The sequence below is a fragment of the Zingiber officinale genome, chromosome 7A (genome assembly GCF_018446385.1).
Source record: "Zingiber officinale cultivar Zhangliang chromosome 7A, Zo_v1.1, whole genome shotgun sequence".
NCBI classification, from domain to species: Eukaryota; Viridiplantae; Streptophyta; class Magnoliopsida; order Zingiberales; family Zingiberaceae; genus Zingiber; species Zingiber officinale.
This window is the reverse complement of record NC_055998.1, coordinates 86,946,267-86,952,266: the sequence shown is the minus strand read 5'-3', so window position 1 is coordinate 86,952,266 and position 6,000 is coordinate 86,946,267.

Below are 6,000 nucleotides of genomic sequence, written 5' to 3'. Positions count from 1 at the left end.
TGTCGAGATCTGACTTAACCTTTCCATGACTATTATCTTGTATGACTCAATCATTCTATCCTTGATATCTAGATTGATCAATGAGGCATAGATTGTGTCATCCTCTTATTAATCTTTATGTTTCTTGATCTCTAAGTAGACACCCTCAATTAAATAAGCTCAATATCGCATATTGACTTATTTAAGCATGGTCATGCATTCTCGTGTCCTACTAATCAAGGGGTCCATAGATATCACTTCCATCATATCGAAGGGATAGATCCTATCTACTTCACTCACATCCCTCCGCATAACTTATTGCATACCAAGTGATCGACTTTATGGCCCATCCTGTTAAGGGGGGCGTTTGTTGATACCAAAATATACAACTCCTTATGTAGGGAACCGTAGTGACTTCAGGTATAAGGACTATTCATACTAATAGTCACATGAGAATGTTTATAACACTCATATAACGATCTATGAAACATTCTCATGGCGGGACATTCAGTATATATTCTCTAATATATACTCATGTGTCAACCTGATATCTCATATTCATGACTTGTGAGATTAAGTTATTCGTTGACCTACATAATAGTCTCAACACATTAATATTGTTCTTGCATATTAATGCTTGACTAGAAATAGTTAAGAGTAGTGTTCTATGTATATCTACAATATCTCACTATTAATTTAACCAATTGATATATTATAGATTAGAACCTCCTATTCTAGGACATTATTATACTTATTTATTTGACACTGAATTGAAGTAAATATAATAACCAACTTTGCCTTTATTAATAATGAAATATGATACAAAAGGAGCCCTTTACAATCATCTCAAAATTGGTACTAGGGCTAATACTAACAGTGAGCACACCATCCTTCATCCTCTCCTACAGTTCGGCGATGGAGAGAAGCTCAGGAGATCAGCGGTTTGGTGACGGTAGGGATTATTCTTCCTGTAGTTCCACCGTCCTCACCTATCTTCTTGCATTGCTTGAGCCTTTCTGCATTGTGTTCCCTCTTTCACGGAGTTGATCAATGGCTATTTCCAGCAGTCCAAAGCTGGATACTTCAATCTTTACCAACCACATCACTGCACCACTCTCTTTCAAGCAGTTGGATGGTAAGAACTACTCTTCTTGGGGCTTTCACATTGAGCTTTGACTTGTTGGATGGGGTAATGAGACACATCTCACTCACATCGAAGAGGATGTCCAAGTCACCGATCGCCCTCTATGGAAAAAGGTTGACGCTAATTTATCTTACATTATTCGAGCCACCATCCATCCATTTCTTAGGGATGTCTTCCGCACTCACAAAACCTGTAAAGCTGTTGGGACACAGGCTCAACAACTCTTTACAAACACCTCTCAGTGACTTTATCAGGTTTGTAAAGATCTCATGACCATCCTCAATGCCCATCAAGTTAAGGATTCATCTACCATCTAGGTTTAGTCTCTAGCCTTCTTTATGACTTCAATGAACTACTTCCATCTGAGGCCACTCCTATGCGGGGTTTGAAAATTGGAAGAACTTTTTTATGTCTTTAGCTTTATATGGTCTCCCCACAGATTATTCTCATGTTCGCGATCAGATCCTCGGTAGCCCCACAGATGCTACCATGGATAGTACCTAGGTAACTCTCCTCCGGGTCCCTGCCAAAGTCTTGACGTTGCCTCCTTCCGTTCTTGTTGACTCGTCAGCTTTGGTCTCTCAAAAGAACAACAGATCTCCACCTCGTAAGGGTGGCAAAGGACATCCTTGGTGTGATCACTGCCACTGACCAAGACACATGATTGATAAGTGTTGGAGTCTGCATGGTTGACCTCACACCGCTCAGATCGCTCAAAGTTATATCGCTTCTTCAGCTTCCACTGCACAATTGCCATCAAGTCTAATGCCACCGCCTTCCTATGATGACTTTCTGAAATGGTATGAGGATCGCCAGGCTTCAGATTCCAGTGCTACCATCGCACATGCTGGTAATTCCTTTGTTGGCATATCTCACTCTTTGGGTCCTTGGGTTCTTGACTCTGGGGCTATCGATCATATCACTAGTAATAAATCTTTTTTTCTTCTCTATCTACTTTCGGTTATTTATCCTTTTTCACCATGGTCAATGGTTCCCAAACTCAACACCAGGTTGTTGGTATTGCTTATCCTTCCCTGTCTCTTTCTATCAATAATGTTCTTTATGTCCCCGGTCTCATAAATGTGTCTTCCTTGGATAGCCTCGGTCTCAGAAAGGGTATAAGTGTTATTCCCCTACTCTCCATCAGTACTTTATCTCTACTAATGTCACATTCTTTGATTTGGTTCCTTTTTTTTTGGAATCACGTATCTCCATCCGACTTCTCTCCTTCTCTGCCTACACCAGTGACTGTATTTTATCCTCCAAAGGCATTTGTATCACCTCCAGCCCTATTTCCTCCTTTGCAGGTTTATCAATGTTGTCCTAACCCTGCTTTGCCACTGCCCATCACTAACACTGCCATGGACACATCTTTGGAGCCGAGTCATTCGCCTCTTCCTCCAGTCCAGTCTCCTGAGTCTGATATTCCCATTACACTTTGGAAAGGTTTGTGTTCCACTCATAATCCTTCTCCTCATTATATTTCCTTAAGTTATCATCGTCTTTCTCCTTCCTACTTTTCTTGTCTTTTTTCCTTGTCGTCTGTCTCTCTTCCAAAGATTACAGGTGATGCCTTTGCCCATCCAGGATAGAAACGGGTATGCTCGATGAAATGTGTGCCTTGCAGCGCAGTGGGACTTGGGACCTCATTCCTCTATCACTTGGGAAGTCAGTTGTTGGTTGTCGATGGGTGTATATGGTGAAAGTTGGTCCGACGGCATGGTTGATCAGCTTAAAGCTCGCCTCATCACTAAAGGCTATACTCAGATCTTTGGATTAGATTATGGGAACACTTTTTCTCATGTTACCAAGATGTCTTCAGTGTGCCTTTTCCTATCCATTTCTGTGATTTGACATTGGCCTCTTTATCAGTTGGACATCAAAAATGCATTCTTACATGGTGACCAGCTCGAAGAGGTCTACATGGAGCAACCTCCTTGTTTTGTTGCTCAAGGGGAGTCTTTTGGTCTTATATGTCGCCTGCGGAAATCTTTAAATGGCCTCAAGCAGTCACCTAGGGCACGGTTCGATAGATTTAGTACTATAATTCAATAGTTTAGCATGACTCGAAGTAGGCTGACCATTCTGTCTTTTATCACAACTCATCTACTAGTAGCATCTACTTAGTGGTTTATATTGATGATATCGTCAGCAGATGTAGTAATCATCTCGGGATTTCACAGGTAAAACAACATCTTTTCAAATATTTCTAGATAAAGGATCTCGACAAACTCAAATATTTCTTGGGGAATGAAGTAGCACAGTCTAAAGATGGGATCATCATATCCCAAAGGAAGTATGCAATGGATATTCTGGAAGAAACAGGAATGTTAAACTCAAAGACAGTCAACAACTTCATGGATCCTAATGTCAAGCTTCTGCCAAGTCAGGGCGAGTCCCTTCCAGATCCTGAATGGTATAGACGATTAGTAGGAAAATAAGCTACCTTACTATTGCTCATCCGGAATCTCATTTACAGTAAGTGTAGTAAGTCAGTTTCTCAACTCTCCATGCAAGGAACATTGAGATGTTGTGACTCGCAGTATTTGATATATCAAAGGCACAACAAGAAGGGTCTTTTGTATGAAGACAAAAGACATACTCGAGTTGTAGGATATTCTGATGCAGATTAGGCAGGATCTTCCACTAATAGAAGATCTGCTTCTAGGGTTTGTACATTAGTCGGAGATAACCTTGTTTCTTGAAAAAATAAGAAGAAGAATGTTGTGGCAATATAAGTGCAGAGGCAGAGTATCGAACTATGACCATAGCTAGTCAAGAGCTTATATAGCTAAAATAGTTGATTCAGGAACTAAGGTTTGGAGAGGATACACAAATGTCCCTTATATGTGGCAACCAGGCCGCCATGCATATCACCTCGAACCCAATTTTTCATGAGAGAACAAAGCATATTAAAATTGACTATCACTTTGTCAGAGAGAAAGTCATATCTGGAGAAATATCTACTGGCTTTGTCAATTCACATGATCAACTAGTCGATACATTCACTAAGTCACTTAGAGGTCCCTGAATTGACTACATATGTAACAAGCTTGGTGCATATGATCTATATTCTCCAACTTGAGGGAGAGTGTTGAATACTTCTAAAGATTCCCTTGATTGTAGGGATTATGATTGATTTGAATTCTCTTGATTATTGGGATTGAGATTGATCATGATTCCCTTGACTGTAGGGATTGAGATTAAATTTTCTTTTATCTCCTTATGTATATAAATAGCTACATGTAAACATATTAATGATAAGAAAGAGAGATTTTTCCACAACCTCCAACCTGAGCGAGGAGGCAGCCAGGTTGCAAAAGGAGGTAGAGTATCAAGCAGGGCTACTATCAGGCATGAAACAAACTTTGCGAGAGTCTCAACAGCTAGCGGAGTCTCGACAGGTGGAAAGAAGGAGATTAGAAAGCCTATTGAATACCAATGAGTCCAAGCTTCAAGCGGAGGTGGCCCTGAAATCTAAAACCTTACCAGCCCTAGCCCAAAAGATCGCCTCGTTGGAAGAATTGAGATTCTCCAATGCCTCTGGATTAGCTGAACAAATCAAAGAATTATCTTCTAAAGACATGTTGATCTTGGAACAATAGTGCAACTTGGACACACAAGAAGCCCAGCTAGAATCATTGCAAGCCGAGTTGGATTCTATTAAGTCCAAGCTGCTATTTTACAAGGTTAAAGAGGATGAGCATTTTAAGGCTAAGCAAAAAGCCTATCTCGAATCTCAAGAATTTGGTGTGATTTTTAGGGACCGAATTGCAAATACTCTTGCTCTCAAAGCTAAGGAGGTAGTTCAACAATTGCGCGAGGTGACTACCTCTCAGCGGAACCCCCCAAGAGGTTTATAGATAGACAACAACTGTTAAGAGAACTCCCTAAGGATCTTTTGAGTAAGTTTAATTGAACATAAGCTATGATTGCATATATATATACCTTGTAGCTACTGAAGAACTCGAAATTTGAATGCCAAATCATAGTCAGGCTACTGTATATGTGTGCAAGTTATAATCAAATCATACTTGCTTTCTCATGTATAGTCATTGTATTAGTAACACCCTTTTGTAAGACGAAATCCGAATGAGCCCCCTTTAGGAGAACTATAAAAACGGTCCAATAGTATGGAAATCTAGAGGTTTAGACGATGCCAAGCTAAATGATAATCCAAACGAGGCATACAACAGGACGGGATCATTAGGCCGGTAGTAAGTAATAGGTGAAAGAATTACTCCAACCAAGGTCAAAATTCAATAATAGTTGTGTAGGTCATTCTTCTGACAAATTTACCAACTGATAAAAGTGAGTTGAGCAAAATAGATTTTCTCTAATAGCACAATTTAGCCAAACGAGAAAACAACCCAAGAAGAATATAAATAAGACTCGCGAGAACAAGCGAGCCTAAATCTTGAGTATCGTATGACCGATCAGATTTATGGTAGGTCAGCCCTCTGTTAAACCAGATCGGTTATTGACTGATCGGATATATAATAGGTGTCTTGGCAAATGGATAGAGAACTAGGTCCCCTGGGATATGACCAACTCTTTGGTCGATCATCCTCGTACGAAAGCCCTTAGTGCTTGGCAAAGAGCAATAGTCATATTGAGAGTTACCCGTTGGTTGTCATCTCCTATTGACTTTGATCGTCATCTCATCTTGACTTTGACTATCATATTATACTTGGGTCCGCTCATAGCATCTCATATTAATGGGCAAACAAACTTACCTTGTTAAAATTTAAGTTTGCTTGACTTTCATCGATAAGGGTGAGGGGACCTCATTTCTTATCACATATATAATAAGTCTTAAGAAGTGATATTTACCTAATCTAATCTTCCTTTTTTATTGAAATAGTGTACGCTATCAT